Below are 18078 nucleotides of genomic sequence, written 5' to 3'. Positions count from 1 at the left end.
TAGGCTAATCTTCCCTAATCATATACCATTTTATTATAATAATGTGAGCTTGAACTCATGTTCTTGCTCAATGAAATTCTACGAGCCTTCATATCTACCTATATCTTATCAATAACATTCTGATTCTCCAATGTGAAGAAATCCACATCACAAAGTTTCATATACAAAGAATGAATGATTGACGAAATTCCTTCCACACTTGTTACAAGAGTAGGAAGGTCAAGAGGGCTGATTGTAATTGCCATTGAGACTTTCTCCAAAACTTTGTGCTCAAATTTCTTATGAGACTATCTCATCAATTTGTCATTAGTCTCTATATCTTCATTTTAAATCTTGTCGACTATATACACTAGTTGATCCGAAATTTGATGTTTCTCATTAACATCAAAAATTTCAAAAGCATAAATTTTTTTTAACCTTCATATTACGTAATACCTATTTCTTTTTGCGTTCTCTCCTAAACTAATCTTGCTTTGTCTTTTGACTCAACAAAGTTTGCAAATGTTGTATTTTTTCTAGAGTTGGGTATGTGTAGGATTATGGTGTACCAAAAATTGGCGATGTGAAAAAAATAGAGTTTGAACATGTCTAAAAGTGCTTCAAAATTCGCTCTGACTTTTTTCCACCTATCCAGGTACCAAACCTAGAAGGAAAGGCCGAGCCTTATCGGATATCCGATATAACATTATTATTATTATATTATAATAATATAATATTATAATAATATAATATTATAATAATTATAATAATTATACTATTATATAATAATAATAATATTATACTATAATAATATTATATTATATTTAATATTATAATATATAGTAATGTAATATAATATATATAATATAATATAATACATTATAATAATATAATATAATAATATAATATAATATTTTATATTATAATATATATTAATGTAATATAATATATATAAAATATAATATAAATATATAAAAAATATAATAATAATAAAGTAAAATATTATATTATAGTATGTAATAAAAAAGTATAAAATATTATAAATTATAATAATATAATATAATAATAATATTATATTATAATAATATAATATAATATAATTTATAATATAATGTAATATCTTATATATAAAAATCTTATAAAATATAAGATATCGGCCATATATATTGAATTGGATATCCAATATAATATTGAATATTTGATATCTGTGACATTACATAAAAACAAAATCAGACCTGTGCGCCCTTATTTTGCATATTATTGGGGGCCAGTATTTCAACGTGATCGAATATTACAATATTTTTATTTTTATTTTTTCAACTCATTTTTAATTTAAATTCAATAGATTTTAGCATGATTTTGTTTGTTTTAGTTGAATCTAGGGTATTTTTGAAAAAAAAGTTTAAAATTAAGGTTTTTTTTAATATATATTACGTTTTGCAATTCAATAGGAATGACTAATCAGTATGATAACACTGAGGCATGGAATAATATTCCTCGTAACCCCCCACCAAACAATCCAATACCCCCACAAAACCGTCCACCAAATGATCCTCTAACCCCTCAAAACCCTCCTTGAATTGAGGATTTGATAAATGAAAATCTCACTGAGTTGAGAGGTTTGCATAGAACATATAATAATGTACCCACATTAGCTCCTATGTTATCCACGTTAAACACCATAGTGGATAACATTGAAACCCTTACAAACCAACAAAATGTCGCTCTTCATTGGTGTGATGAAATGCACTAGATGTTTGATGATGGTTTCGATTATGATGAGGTTGCAGCCCTCAACATAAGCAAAGACGATTTGGCCAGCCTTTCTGTGAACCCGAAAATGGGTTTACCAGTGGACCCAAAAAAATCCAAACTATCGATTAAATGGTGCACAAATGACGCCATACATGCAAACTTTTGGGATCATTGGCGGATGGTCTTTGATATCCCTCCACATGGCAATTTAGACATACCATTTTATTTCCTTAGAAAATTATATGCAGAATTTGTGTTGAAACTTAAAGTGAACTATTGGAGCATGAAGCCCAACATGGGCTTAGGACTAGGAACTCCTCAGGATAGACCCTCTTCCCAGTGGAAGAAAGCTGGCACTTTTGTCCCCCCCACTGATATTTCCCCTCCTCCTCAAGTGCAACATCTAGATAGTATGAGAGAGACTAGCTCTCAAACCATCAGAGCCATTCATAGGCTGAGTAGCCTAATGATATCTCAGGCTAGGTTAGTCTTGCCTCCTCGTGTTGATGATACTGGTGCCAGTTCATCATCGGCTAGCTCATCACACGTTTGTGTGCCTCGCACTTGCATTACGTGTAAGAATATTTTCTTGGGTCCCATAGGTGATCTTCTTGAGTATCATTTTGTATTAGACGAGGATACAGCAGACACACATGTAGAGGCTACAGACCCTGATGCGAGAGAGGAGGGGAATGTAGAGGCATGGACTCCTTCGGTGTCGGTACGTGTATATATATTTTTGTTATGAAATATGTGATTTAAAGTTAAGTTTCATAATACAGTAATTTTAATTTTAAAGCCATATTGACTTTTCTATGTATGTGATCTTCATTCACATTTAGTTGATGATCGAGGAGGAGCTCAGACAGATTGATGATGCCACGCCCTCAGCCATTTCATTTGACCTTGACCCATCTATGGTACATTATGTTGTGTTCACATTTTTTTTTCTATTTGATATTGTAGCATACATGGTTGTTAATCTTTCTTTTATCTTACAGGTAGCACCTATCATGGAGGGACAAAGTGCGGGGGGTGAGCTAGCACGCATTGAAAAAGGAAAGGTAATTATGCACTTTCTATTTGATTAAATATCAATGAATTCTTGTAAAATGTTTGTGGTAATCCCATTTAATTACATTATAGGGCATGGCTACTGCCAATGAGCCTGTATAGATTCTATGTCGTAGACCATCAGGGATTTCCATTTGCACTGAGAGCCCCATTGTATGTATAAGTATCATTAAATTTTTATTATCCTTATCTTCCTAAATAAATTCAAAACTAATTTTCATGATATTAACAACTACTATTTTGTATCTCATAGGAGACTCCTACTGCACATGAGGTCCGATGGGAGAGTTATGTAGATTTGATGACACGACCAGTCACTCCTGAGGAGGAGCCTAGAATAGTAAGTTGTAGTTTGAATTCATGATTAAATATGTTATAAATTTAGTATCCTATGAATTATAATGTTATAGTTTAAATTGTAGATTCATCTAACAAAGGTATTTGAACATATTTAGCCCACAATCAGAGAGGTACCAACATTGCCGAGGGCATAAGAGAGGACTCTTGACCAGCGCAGGAGGTCAATGAGAGAGGTATTTATTATGAAATTTTGATAGTATAAATCTCCATTAGAAAAAATCTCATTATGCATTTTGAGTAATTCAATGTTACATATGTAGAATCATATAAATTTAGTAGTCTAACTTTGGGTTTTCCTTTTTTGTTTATGTAGGAGGCATCTGATCCACCTAGTGCAGCAAAGAGGCTACATTTTGATCATCCACCAACACCCTAGGATAGTATAGTTGTCGTAGGATGCATCATGAGACATTTTGAGATGGCATATGCCATATTGTATACAAAAACATTGATATTATACACATTTTGATGGCATGATCATCCACATTTTGTATATGGATCTATGTATTTTGATATATATTTGAGTACTTTGTCTATGGATACATGATCTTTGATATATATTTGTGTAAAATTTTTTCTATGGATACATGTAATTTGATATATATTTTTATCATTTATGTGCACAATGATATACATATTAATTTAGTATCTAGTATTGTTCAATTTATCGTGGATCATGTGTATTGTTCATGTTTATGGAATATCATTAATTTTGATTATGTTTGTTATATTCGATTCAAATGCAATAATTTTTGAATAACATTTTAATAACTTTTATTATCAAATTTGGATGCAATGTATAATTTGAAGTGCTATCATGACATAAATACACTTGTTAATCTCCTACACAAGGTTCAGATAACCCCAAATCTGATTTTAAACTCCACCTTCAACCTTGAAACTATTTCTTGGCTTCAAATCTAATCTTAACATAGTTAAGGACTCCACTCCTCAACCATGGATTCTATTCCCAACCACCAATTCATTCATAGATTCATAATCTTTGATAACTAGCATTTCACTTTGTTACTATCCTCATACTACAACTTTTCAATTTCAACATAACTTCAAAATATCTCAACTTAAGAGACTTGATTGTATAGTTCATTGATAGCCCTCAAAAGCTCTGAGTTATTTTAGACCTCAACATCACTGTCCTATAGCATTCAATGGTTCATTGATAGCCCTCACAAGCTTTGAGTTATGACCCTTGAAATATTGACCTCAAAATGCACTTAGAGCACATTGGAGACTCCTCGGTATGGGGTGGCCGCAAATGATGGATGGTCTCCATGGCTAGAAAAAGGGCATCACTAAGGTTCACCCACCCACCCAGAGCTAATAGCATTGATAATTTGATGCGAAGATCAGCGATTTCAAAGTTACATTGTGGTGCACCTATGAACTAAGGCACACAACGAGTTTTGGCATTGAGTCAGATCACTGTGCCGAATGCAAACAAAATGTGATCTCTCAAAAATGAGATAGGTTAGTTTAGGCCTTAGCATGAATGTCCTGGAGCATTTGATAGTTCATCGATAGCCCTCACGAGCTCCGAGTTATGACCCTCAAAAGATCGACCTCCAAAGGCACTTAGAGCACCTTGGAGACTCCTCGGTACAGGGCGGCCGCGGATGATGGATGGTCTTCATGGCTAGAACAAGGGTGTGAATAGGGTTCACCCACCCACCCAAAGCTAATGGCATTGATGATTCGAGGCCAAGATCAGTGGTTACAAAGTTACGTTGTGGTGTACCTATGAACTAAGGAACACTATGAGTTTTGGCATTGAGCAAGATCGTTGTGCTGAATGCAAATGGAATGTGATCTCTCAAAAATGAGATAGGTTATTTTAAGCCTCAACATCCCCATCCTGTAGCATTTGATAGTTCATTGATAGTCATCACGAGCTCCGAGTTATGACCCTCAGAATATCAACCTTGAAAGGCACTTAGAGCACCTTGGAGACTCCTCGGTACGGGGCGGCCACGAATGATGGATGGTCTTTGTGGCTAAAATAAGGGTGTGACTAGGGTTCACCTACCCACCTAAAAATAATGGTGCTGATGATTCGATGCCAAGATCAACGATTTCAAAGTTATGCTATGGTGTACCTATGAACTGAGGCACACTGCAAATTTTGGCATTGAGCGAGATCGTTGTGTCGAATGCAAACGGAATGTGATCTCTCAAAAATGAGATAGGTTATTTTAGGTCTTAGCATCACTATCTTGTAGCATTTGATAGTTCATCAATAGCCCTCATGAGGTCTGAGTTATGACCATCAAAAGATTGACCTCGAAATGCACTTATAACACCTTGGAGACTCCTCGGTACGGGGTGGCCACAAATGATGGATGGTCTCCGTGACTGGAACAAGGGTATGAATAGGGTTCACTTGCCCATCTAGAGCTAATAGCACTAAGGATTCAATGCCAAGATCAGCGGTTTCAAAGTTACGCTGTGGTGCACCTATGAACTAAGGTACACTATGAGTTTTGGCATCGAGTGAGATCATTGTGCCAAATTCAAATGGAATGTGATCTCATAAAAATGAGATAGGTTATTTTAGGCCTCAACATCACCATCCTGTAGCATTTGACAGTTCATCGATAGCCATCATGAGCTTCGATTTATGACCCTTGGAATATCGACCTCGAAAGGCACTTAGAGAACCTTGGAGACTCCTTGGTACGGGGTGGCCACAGCCGATGGATTGTCTCTGTGGCTGGAACAAGGGTGTGACTAGGGTTCACCTGCCCACCCAAAGCTAATGGCATTGATGATTCAGTGCCAAGATCAGGAGTTTTAGAGTTATACTATGGTGCACCTATGAACTGAGGCACACTGTGAGTTTTGGCATCAAGTGAGATCGTTGTATCGAATGCAAATGGAATGTGATCTCTCAAAAATGAGATAGTTTTTTTTAGGCCTCAACATCACTATCCTGTATCATTTGATAGTTCATTGATAGCCATCATGAGCTCTGAGTTATGACCCTCAGAATATCAACCTTGAAAGGCACTTAGAGCACCTTGGAGACTCCTCAGTATGAGGTGGCCACGAACGATGGATGGTCTCCATGGCCAAAAAAAGGGTGTGACTAGGGTTCACCCACCCACTTGGAGCTAATGGAACTGACGATTCGATGCCAAGATCAGTGGTTTCAAAGTTACACTATGGTGCACCTATGAACTAAGGCACACTACGAGTTTTGGCATCGAGCGAGATTGCTTTGCTGAATGCAAACAGAATGTGATCTCTCAAAAATAAGATAAATTATTTTAGGTCTCAGTATCACCATCTTGTAGCATTTGACAGTTCATCAATAGCCCTCACGAGGTCCGAGTTATGACCATTGAAAGATTGACCTTGAAATGCACTTAGAGCACCTTGGAGACTCCTCGGTACGTGGTGGCCGCAAATGATGGATGGTCTCCATGGCTGGAACAAGGGTGTGACTAGGGTTCACCTGCCCATCTAGAGCTAATGGCACTAACAATTCGATGCCAAGATTAGCGGGTTTCAAAGTTATGATGTGGTGCACCTATGAACTGAGGCATACTGTGAGTTTTGGCATCGAGCGAGATCGTTGTGCTGAATCCAAAAAGAATGTGATCTCTCAAAAATGAGATAGGCTATTTTAGGCCTCAACATCACTATCCTGTAGCATTTGGTAGTTCATCGATAGCCCTCATGAGCTTCAAGTTATGACCCTTGAAAGATCAACCTTGAAATGTACTTAGAGCAACTTGGAGACTCCTCGGTACAGGGTGGCTGCAAATGATGGATGGTCTCCGTGGCCAAAACAAGGGTGTGACTAGGGTTCACCCGCCCATCCAGAGCTAATGGCCTTGATGATTTGATGCCAAGATTAGCGGTTTAAAAATTATGTTGTGGTGTACCTATGGATTAAGGCACACTGCAAGTTTTGGCATCGAGTGAGATCTCTGTGTTGAATCCAAATGGAATGAGATCTCTTGAAAATGAGATAGGTTATTTTAGGCCTCAACATCACCATCTTGTAGCATTCAAAAGTTCATTGATAGCCCTCACGAGCTCCGAGTTATGACCCTTAGAAGATTGACCTCAAAATGTACTTAGAGAACCTTGGGGACTCCTTAGTACGGGGTGGCCACAGACGATGGATGGTCTCCATGGCTAGAACAAGGGTGTCACAAGGGTTCACCTGCCCACCTAGAGCTAATGGCACTGACAATTCAAATAGTTCTAGCCGTTAGGAGTTAGATTTTGAAAAGTTGTCAAGAAAATTGCAAAAGTTGCTAAGTAACTTTTTGCAATTTTTGCGCTAAGACAAGTTTTATTGCAAATTTGATTGCAAATGGACTCTACAAACTCCTAGGGACCCTAATAATTTTTTAAACATCTAGACTTACCTAAAAAATATGAAATTTATCAAAAATCCACTTTATTGGACCAATTGATGGGCAAGGCTTATAGTTGCACCATGGGGTCTTGTGTCCATTACAAATGTGGATGGTCATAGGGAGATCATTAGATCTATCCCTAGACCTTATTACATCAAGAAAAAAGAAATGATTAGGTGCTTTGCACTAGTGTTCCTTGTATTTTATTAATGTTATTGGACTAAGAACCAGTATTCCTCTCAGTTGGAAGGGTGGGCCTAAGGGTTCAACACTAATGGGTGATGTTGAACCACCTTGGTAATGACTATTTCATTTGGGGAGGCTTGAGATTGCATACAAAGAAATTATTATCTATGATACTCTTGTTTCAAGGGGTGGGCCTAAGAGCTCAACATATTAGAATGATGTTAAATCACCATATTAATGAATAACTCATTTGGAGATGGTAGCTAACCAAAGCTTAGAAGATTATTTTTATAGTATTGTAAAAGTTTTTTTTGAGAACCTTGCTACTAAAAATTTAGAGTATATGCAATTTTCCTAAGCATGGTAACCAATGGAGGAAGAGTTGGCATGGTTGTAATAATGCATGGTAACCACGATGAACCAACAAAAAGAAGAAACACTATGAGCCATGATGCACTTGAACATAAAGATGATTATGGAGAGGATCAAATGCAACATGTTTCTTTAGTCCCAAATGTTGACAATATACAAGTGATGTAGAGGATAGGGTGATGGACCCAAGTAACAACCTAAAATAAGTAAATTTGTAACAATGTGCCAAGTGACCCTTCTAGGTCCTAATGATCAAATCCCACAAATGGTCAAGTCTAGGAGGTTTTAAGGCTTCAATGAGTTTGTCTTGACATATTCACCATGTTCCAACACTAACCCTTGAGTTTCAATATTTTTCAAGCCAAAATGTACAACATGCCAAAATGTTGTCTATGCAACTTTACAATTCTGTGACAACAACAAGACAAATAGGTGGATAAATTTTATTTTTTTCAAAAGACTCCTTGAATAAATGGATGTTTTTGATACGCTTTATCCTTTTACAAAACATATATAAGACTTAGATACCCTTCCTTTGGAAAATATCAATGAACTTTCACACATCTCCTATTTTTTAACAATGTAGAAAAGATGCATTTACAAAAAAACCACTAGAAAGACTTAAGATCTGGACTCCAAACTTTGCATAGGCTCCTAAAATAACTTCAATTAGACAAATCCACTCTCAATTTTAGTCTATGGGTTCCCTAAACCCAAAAGCCCCAATTCACCTTCTCAAAACCCTTGTTCCTAGGGCATCACCAATCTCACATGTGCCAAGCCTCCTTGGACTAATTCAAAATTCATACATCTGTGTTTTATCACCATAAACATGGATCAACTCACAAACACTGCCCTCTTTAAGGAAAATCTCTTCCTATAGGATTGTCCCCTCACTTTCAACCCTTGTTTTCACCCTTTTATGTTTGGTGGCCATCAATTATTCTGGTTAGTTGATCATTTTAGGGTTAGAAGACACTATACATGTTAGGAAAATTGCATTCCATGAAGAATCAGGTAAGAATTTCATGGAATGAACATGATTAGATGAAAAAATTGTCAAAATGCTTATGAAAAGGACTACTACAGCCAACAATCAACAAGTTAGATGAATAACCCTTCAAAAATGAAATTAAAACTTGGTCCTAAACTTCCTTATAGATCTTAGGAGATGCCTCAATGCATTAGAATATCATAAAGAACTCAGAAACTCCAAAGGACCTTCAAATTGCTATTAGAATCCAAGCCTTTTTATTGAAAATTCTGAATCAGTCTGTACATACTGCCCTTACAGTCCATACAAACACTATTTATAAGTTTCAGGGGATGGGTAATAACCCCCTTAACCACCTCCAATCAGTTTTACTTCCTATTCCTTCATAAAATTTAAACTATGGAGTTTCCCTCCAAAATGCTCATGTAGCCGTTACATTCAAGATTTGAATTTTCTAAGGCAATAAGCTAAATTTTAAGTGACTTATTGAATGTTTCAACTTACGAAATGACTTGAGATTATTATGAGACCTTATTAGGACCTATCTAATGACTCACATACCCTATGCAAACCTATACATTACTAAAATTCAAATCTCATGGTTCTTTACAACTTTTCAATATGAAAGTCTTTCAAAACATTATACAATATTATGACTCTTTATGCTTTCAAATGCCATGATTGGTTGGAAAATGGAAGAAATCAAGAATTCTAATTGTTCATCCATACTTTCTAATTTATTTTTATTTGATTAGTTTGATAAAAATAGTTTTAATAATCATAATGTCAGCTTTATGTCAAATAAGGAAAAAATCAAACTTGTAATAAGATATCTGCAAGAAATTATCTTTCATATAGCTATAAATGCTCTTAAAATTGTCCTTATAGCCTTGTATCACATGCAAATATGATTTGCAAGAATTTGTTCAATATCTTCCTCTTATAATTCCTTACAAAGAACCTACCAAAATACAAATTAGAATGTGCAACTAATTTAACCTATCTTTTTCATTATTACAAAAATTATATACAAAAAAAGTTCACATTTTACATCATAATACATCATAAATCTTAGGAATTCTCCCAAATACCACCCCTCCCCCCCAACTCTTCATGATGTACCTACATTCCAATATCATAAAAAAATTAGTAACTTATTGTATTAAACAAGATAATCATCAGCTCATTGAATCATTATGAAGAAAATAACATAAGAAGTAAATATACCTAGTTGAGTGTTCCAATAGGGTCCTCTCTTTGTTTTAGGGTCTCCAACAGGGCTTCATGATCAACATTAGCAATAGTAAAAAGTTCTTTTACTTTTGGTCTTCCTTGATGCTTCAACAACTTTACATTTGTTTCTATAATAACATGCGAATATATGAGAATTATTTTCTACTTCTGATAATCTTCAAATGCAGGAATTTTGTTCCTTGTAAGCATGTATGTCCGCAACCATGTTCTAGTGACAACCACTGAACCAGTAGGATATGTGAATCCATCATCATCTATGATTGATTGTGAAAGTTTTTTTTTACCTCTTACACAACATGCTAACCAATAATTAGATTTCTCATCATTCCCCTATGGTGCAACCAATGCAAAGACATGTCCTGGCTGAAGTAGATCTGATAGATGGTTATGCTCAAGTGAACTTTCCATGTCATCATTTCTGATAGAGGGTATGATACACAATGGAGTAATATAATGTGGAGCCCATGTGTCCACCCACTCACTTGACTCACAGTGATCCCAATCACATTGAAAAATACTAGGAAAAAAGCAAGCTAGCTGTCGTGTCCAAATGGTCCATGTACTAGAATCAAAGCTCTAGAATGAATGCATTTTTTATGAGTCTCTCGCACAATCTAATCTATCAGCTATGGAACCTTCCTCAACCAACCAAAAGAACCTGCGTACCACTAAATCAAGAGTCCCCCCCACCCCCCGTGATAATGCTAAACTACACCAATCAACAATGCTACAAGCATCAAGAAGCTCTGCTACTAAAATCTTCAATTGTTCCTTAACTAAAGCTCTCTTCACATATGCCCTCGCTCCATCATGTTCCCCTTTTCCATGGCCAGACTAAAAAAAACTCCAAATATGAGGCACCCCTCTCTCTACGTGCATCCTACACAACTAATAAAATATGTGAGCATTCTTGAATTGACCTATATAGTTCTTTGACCAAATGATATGTCTATCCATAAAAATTGCATGCTCATGTAAGAAATCAAAATAATTCTCGAGTCAATGGTGCACAAACTTGTGAGAGTGAGATCTATCATCACTCATATAAAAATGATACTCTCTAATAATCTTCTCATTATCTTCTGCACTATTGGGAGCATGTCTATATGTTATGTGAACAAAAATAGCAATCTGAATAGAGTTGTAATACTGAGATTGTGTCTCATTTTGAGGTTACAATGTGTAGTTGTCAGCAAAATCAACAACTGATATAATAGTGCCAATGAGAAAAGTCTTCTTGCACATTCTAAGTTGTTCATCCAACCATTGAGACTTTTGACTATGTCTTTCATACTTGTAGAAAAGATTTGCCTTGAAATCTGAAATGAAACTAGCCACACTGATATATTTTCCAACCAATTAAAATCTAGAGCTCTCACCTCCACTCTTCAATGTGTATTTCATTGTTTCATATACCTTTTTTTTACTATTGTCTTTCCAAGATCTTGTTTGCACCCCTCATGGAAACATGTGTCAAACTTGGATAAGCCACCACATTCTGAACACTTCTCATTTAAGCAAGCATTTCTATAAAAGAAACAACCATCAACTCTACGACATAACAGTTGATCTAGCAAGTCTCTTGATGATTTTGGAAGCCCACTAGCACCACAATCCTTCAACATTTCTTTACTATGCAAAGTAGAATGGATTGAGCATAATAGTTCATAATGCATAGAAAACTCAACATGATATTTGCAACAAGATGTATTTCGAATTTTGAGTGGCACACAATAAAATGACTTAAAAGATTAAAAAGCCCATTTGTGATATATGAAGACTTGGATGACTGTCTGTAAATTGTTTGAACAACATAGTTTGACTTACCTCCAAATAGTGTTTAGGATGTGGTGTGCAGTCTTTGATGTCAATTCTCAACTTTAACACATTTTTAGCATTGGGTGATACTCATGAGTTAGAGTACAAAAATTTTGTAATTTCTTCCTTCACATCATCGGATAGCTTCTTATCAAAACGTGGAAGTCTCCCACCAAATTCCCATGTTTCATTATGATGAGGATCATCAATTTTCTCTCGTCGACTAAGTGCTCTTCTCAAATTAGTATGATTTAGATTCAAATCAATACAAGTTTGTCTCATATATCTACCCTTTGTCAAATGATGATTGACCAAAGAGGTTGTAACAACCCTTCAAGCAGCTCTATTATCCTTTGCCCTACTATTTTTTCTAATGCTATTGAGAGAACTGAAAAGATTCTTCACAATGATGGCATTTCTTTCCAACTTTTTATTGACACAAATCTTCATTTTGGAAATTATAGGTCTCATCTTTTGCATCTTTAATAAGTGCACGAAAAGCTGACATTGCTCTACCACTATCTTGTTGCTAAAAAACATCTAATATAGTCTTGAAGCCCATAACCAAATGGTTCTTTCTAATTTTTTCCCTTCCAAACTAGTAATAATCATTTCATCAATTTCAATTATCCATTTTGGTGTTTTAGAACCTGCATGTCAATTATAATTAGGAGATATGTAAGGTTCTTGTGCATTAGGTTCCTATGTATTGTCATGTTCGACATGGTCAATTATGCAATTTGGATTATGAATTGGTAGCATTTCATCTTCAAAATTTTCATTCTCTAAATTTTCAATTTTGACATTATCGTTTTCAATAGGGACATTTTCATTACCCAACTATACATATTCATTACCTGACTCTATGATTTCACTTTCGACTAATTCATCGTCAACCTAACTGATATTTAGCATACCTTGTCTTTTTCTTTGGTGTTCCATTGTTTCACTTTCCCTATATGCTGCAATGTCTTCATTGGATATCCTCCTTTTGTGTTTAGCTTTTCGACAACTGCTGCTCCCCATTCAGATGACACTATCGAACACCTAATGTTATATTTTTGAACCTTTTTTTGAATTGTTGGGCCCCAAAATGCAAATTTTTGCAAAACCCATGAAAAAAACTCAAAAAGTGATGTTGTCGGGTCTATAGGGACAAGGAATATGTTTGAAATTGATGCCAGTAATATTAGATATACAATATGTGACCTAGGGACTTTAAGAGGGAAAACCGAGTTTGTGAGTTATAATTTATGATTTATAAATTATTTCAGTTATATTACTATGTAAAGATGTATTATAATATAAATTATATATATAATAATGTAATGTTAAGATATAACATATAATCTATTAATATATAATAATATATTATGTTATTTTATTATAATCTATAAATATATTTTATATTATTATTAATTTTTCTATATTTTTATTAAATATAATAACGTTCTATATATATATGTATGTATGTATGTTATTAATATATATTATTATTATAATCTATACTATATTACTATTATTATGAGTTATGTTATCAATATATAATAATAAATTATCTTATTGGTATTATAATCTATAAATATAATATATATGTCACTATGGGTCCTAGGACCCCTAGGGACATAATAGAATCGTTCTTATGGGTGAAAGGGGGTCATAGGTTGACCTATGACCCCCTTCCACCGATTAAATGATGACATATGTCCCTAGGGGTCCTACGACCCGTAAATACATATTAGAATAATTCTTATCGGACAAAGGGGGTCATAGGTTGACCTATGACCCCCACTGACCCATTACATGACAACATATGTTGCTAGGGGTCCTAGGACCCCTAGGGACATAATAGAATCGTTAAAATGGGTCAAAGGGGGTCATAGGTTGACTATGACCTCCTTTGACCTATTAAATGATGACATATGACACTAGGGGTCCTAGGACCCATAAGGACATAATAGAATTGTTCAAATGGGTAAAAGGAGGTCATAGGTTGACCTATGACCCTCTTTGACCCATTAGATGATGACATATGTCCCTAGGGGTCCTAGGACCCCTGGAGAAATATAAGAATCATTCAAATGGGTCAAAGGGGTTCATAGGTTGACATATGACCCCCTTCAACCCATTACATGATGACATATGTTCCTAGGGGTCCTAGGACACCTAGGGACATAATAGAATCGTTCTTATGGGTCAAAGGGCGTCATAGGTTGACGTATGACCACCTTCAACCCATTACAGGATGACATATGTCCCTCGGGGTCCTACCCCTAGGGACATTTTAGAACCATTCAAATGGGCCAAAGGGGGTCATAGGTTGACATATGATGCTCTTTAAACCATTACGTGATGACATATGTCCGAACATATTAGAATCGTTCAAATGGGTAAAAGGGGGTCATAGGTTGACTTATGACCCCCTTCAACCTATTAAATGATAACATATGTCCCTAGGAATCCTAGGACCTCTAGAGACATAATAGAATCATTCAAATGGGTCAAAGGGGGTCATAGGTTGACTTATGACCCCCTTCGACCCATTAAATAATGGCATATGTCCCTACGAGTCCTAGGACCGCAAGGGGCATATTAGAATTGTTCTTATGGGTCAAAGGGGGTTATAGCTTGACCTACGACCCCCTTCGACGTATTACATGACGACATATATCCCTAAGGATCCTAGGACCCATAGGGACATAATAGAATCGTTCAGATGGGTCAAAGGGCGTCATAGGCTGACCTATGACCCCCTTTGACCCATTACATGATGACATATGTCCCTAGGGGTCCTAGGACCCCTAGGGACATATTAAAATTGTTGAAATGGGTCAAAGGAGACCTATGACCCCATTCAACCTATTACATGATGACATATGTCCCTATGGGTCCTAGGACCCCTAGGGACATATTAGAATCATTCAAATGAATCAAAGGGGGTCATAGGTTGACCTATGACCCCATTCGACCCATTACATGATGACATATATCCCTAGGGGTCCTAGGACCCCTAGGGACATATTAGAATCATTCTTATGGGTCAAACCTATGACCCCCTTCGACCCATTAAATGATAACATATGTCCCTAAGGGTCCTAAGACCCCTAGGGACATAATAGAGTTGATCTTATGAGTCAAAGGGGGTCATAGGTTGACCTATGACCCCTTTGGACCCGTTACATGATGACATATGGCCCTAGTCGTCTTAAGACCCCTAGGGACACATTAGAATAATTCTTTTGTGTCAAAGGGGGTCATAGGTTGACCTATGACCCCCTTCAACCCATTACATGATGACATATGTCCCGAGGTGTCCTAAGATCTCTACGGACATATTAGAATCATTCAAATGGGTAGAAGGGGCTCATAGTTTTACCTATGATTCCCTTCAACCTATTATATGATGACATATGTACCTAGGGGTTCTAAGACCCCTAGGGACATAATAGAATCATTCTTATGGGCCAAAGGGGGTCATAGGTTGACCTATGAACCCCTTCGACCCATCAAATGATGACATATATCCCTAAGAGTCCTAGGACCCCTACGAACATATTAGAATCATTCAAATGGGTCAAAGGGGCTCATAGGTTCCCCTATGACCCCTTTCGACCCAATAAATGATGACATATGTCCCTAGGGATCCTAGGACCCCTAAGGACATAATAGAATTATTCTTATGGGTCAAAGGGGGTCATAGGTTGACCTATGACCCCCTTTGACCCATTACATGACAACATATGTCCCTAGAAATCCTAGGACCCCTAAGGATATATTTGAATCATTCTTATGGTCAAAGGGGGTCATAGGTTGACCTATGACCCCCTTCGAACCATTACATGATGACATATGTTCCTAGGGGTCCTAGGACCCCTAGGGACATAATAGAATCGTTCAAATAGGTCATAGAGGTTCATAGGTTGACCTATGACTCCCTTCAACTCATTACATGACGACATATGTCTCTAGCGGTCCTAGGACCCCTAGGGACATATTACAATTGTTTAAATGGGTCAAAAGGGGTCATAGGTTGACTGATGACCCCATTCAACTCATTACATGATGACATATGTCCCTAGGGGTCCTAGGACCCCTAGGGACATATTAAAATCATTCTCATGGGTCAAAGGGGGTCATAAGTTGACCTATGACCCCCTTCGACCCATTACATGATGACATATGTCCCTAGGGGTCCTAGGAGCCCTAGGGACATATTAGAATTGTTCAAATGGGTCAAAGGGGGTCATAGGTCATAGGTTGACCTATGACCCCCTTCGACCCATTAAATGACGACATATGTCGACATAATAGAATCATTCTTATGGGTCAAAGCTGGTCATAGGTTGAACTATGAACCCCTTTGACCCATTACATGGAAACGTATTTCCTTAGGGGTTGTAGGACTCCTAGGGACATATTAGAATCATTCAAATGGGTCAAAGAGGGTCATAGGTTGACATATGACCCCCTTCGACCCATTACATGATGACATATGTCCCTAAGGGTCCTAGGACACCTAAGGATATAATAGAATCGTTCAAATGGGGTCATAGGTTTAGCTATTATCGCCTTTGACCCATTACATGATGACACATGTTCTTAGGGGTCATAGAACCCCTAGGGATATAATAGAGTCGTTCTTATGGCTCCAAGGGGGTCATAAGTTGACCTATGACCCCCTTTGATCCATTACATGATGACATATGTCCATAGGGGTATTAGGACCCCTAGGGACATAATAGAATCATTCAAATGGGTCAAAGGGGGTCATAGGTTGACCTATGACCCCCTTCGACCCATTACATGATAACATATATCCCTAGGGGTGCTAGGACCCCTATGAACATAATAGAATCAGTTTTATAGGTCAAAGGGGGTCATAGGTTGACCTATGACCCCCTTCGACCCATTACATGATGAAATATGTCCCTACAGGTCCTAGGACCCTTAATGACATATTAGAATCATTCAAATGGGTCAAAGGTAGTCATAGTTTGACATATGACCCCTTTCGACCCATTACATGATGAAATATGTCCCTAGGGATCCTACGACCCCTAGGGACATATTAGAATTGTTCAAATGGGTCAACCTTTGACCCCCTTTGACCCATTAAATGATGACATATGTCCCTAAGGGTCCTGGGACCTCTAGGGACATAATATAATCGTTCTTATTGGTCAAAGGGGTTCATAGGTTGACCTATGACCCCCTTCAACCCATTACATGACAACATATGTCCCTAGAGGTCCTAGGACCCCTAGGAACATAATAGAATCATTCTTATGGGTCAAAGGGGGTCATAGGTCCTTCAACCCATTACATGATAACATATGTCCCTAGGGGTCCTTAGGACCCCTAAGGACATAATAGAATCATTCAAATGGATTAAACGGGGTCATACATTGACTTATGACTCCCTTCGACCCATTATATGATGACATATGTCCCTAGGGGTCCTAGGACCCTTGGGGACATAACAGAATTGTTCTTATGGGTGAAAAGGTGTCATAGGTTAACATGTAATAGGTCAAAGGTAGTAATAGGTCAACCTGTGACCTCCTTTGACGCATTTGAATGATTCTAATATGTCCCTAGGGGTCCTATGACCCCTAGGGACATATTAGAATCATTAAAATGGGTCAAAGAGCATCATAGGTTGACATATGACCCCCTTCGACCCATTAAATGATAACATATGTCCCTAGGGATCGTAGGATCCCGAGCGACATAATAGAATAATTCTTATGGGTCAAAGGGTGTCATAGGTTGACATATGACCCCCTTCGACCTAGTACATGATGAAATATGTCCCTAGGGGTCCTAGGACCCCTAGGGACATATTAGAATCATTCAAATGGCTCAAAGGGGGTCATAGGTTGACCTATAACCCCCTTT

This window comes from Cupressus sempervirens, chromosome 11 (genome assembly GCF_028749045.1).
Source record: "Cupressus sempervirens isolate cs-2001-9-10 chromosome 11, ASM2874904v1, whole genome shotgun sequence".
Taxonomy (NCBI): Eukaryota; Viridiplantae; Streptophyta; class Pinopsida; order Cupressales; family Cupressaceae; genus Cupressus; species Cupressus sempervirens.
This window is presented reverse-complemented; position numbering follows the sequence as displayed.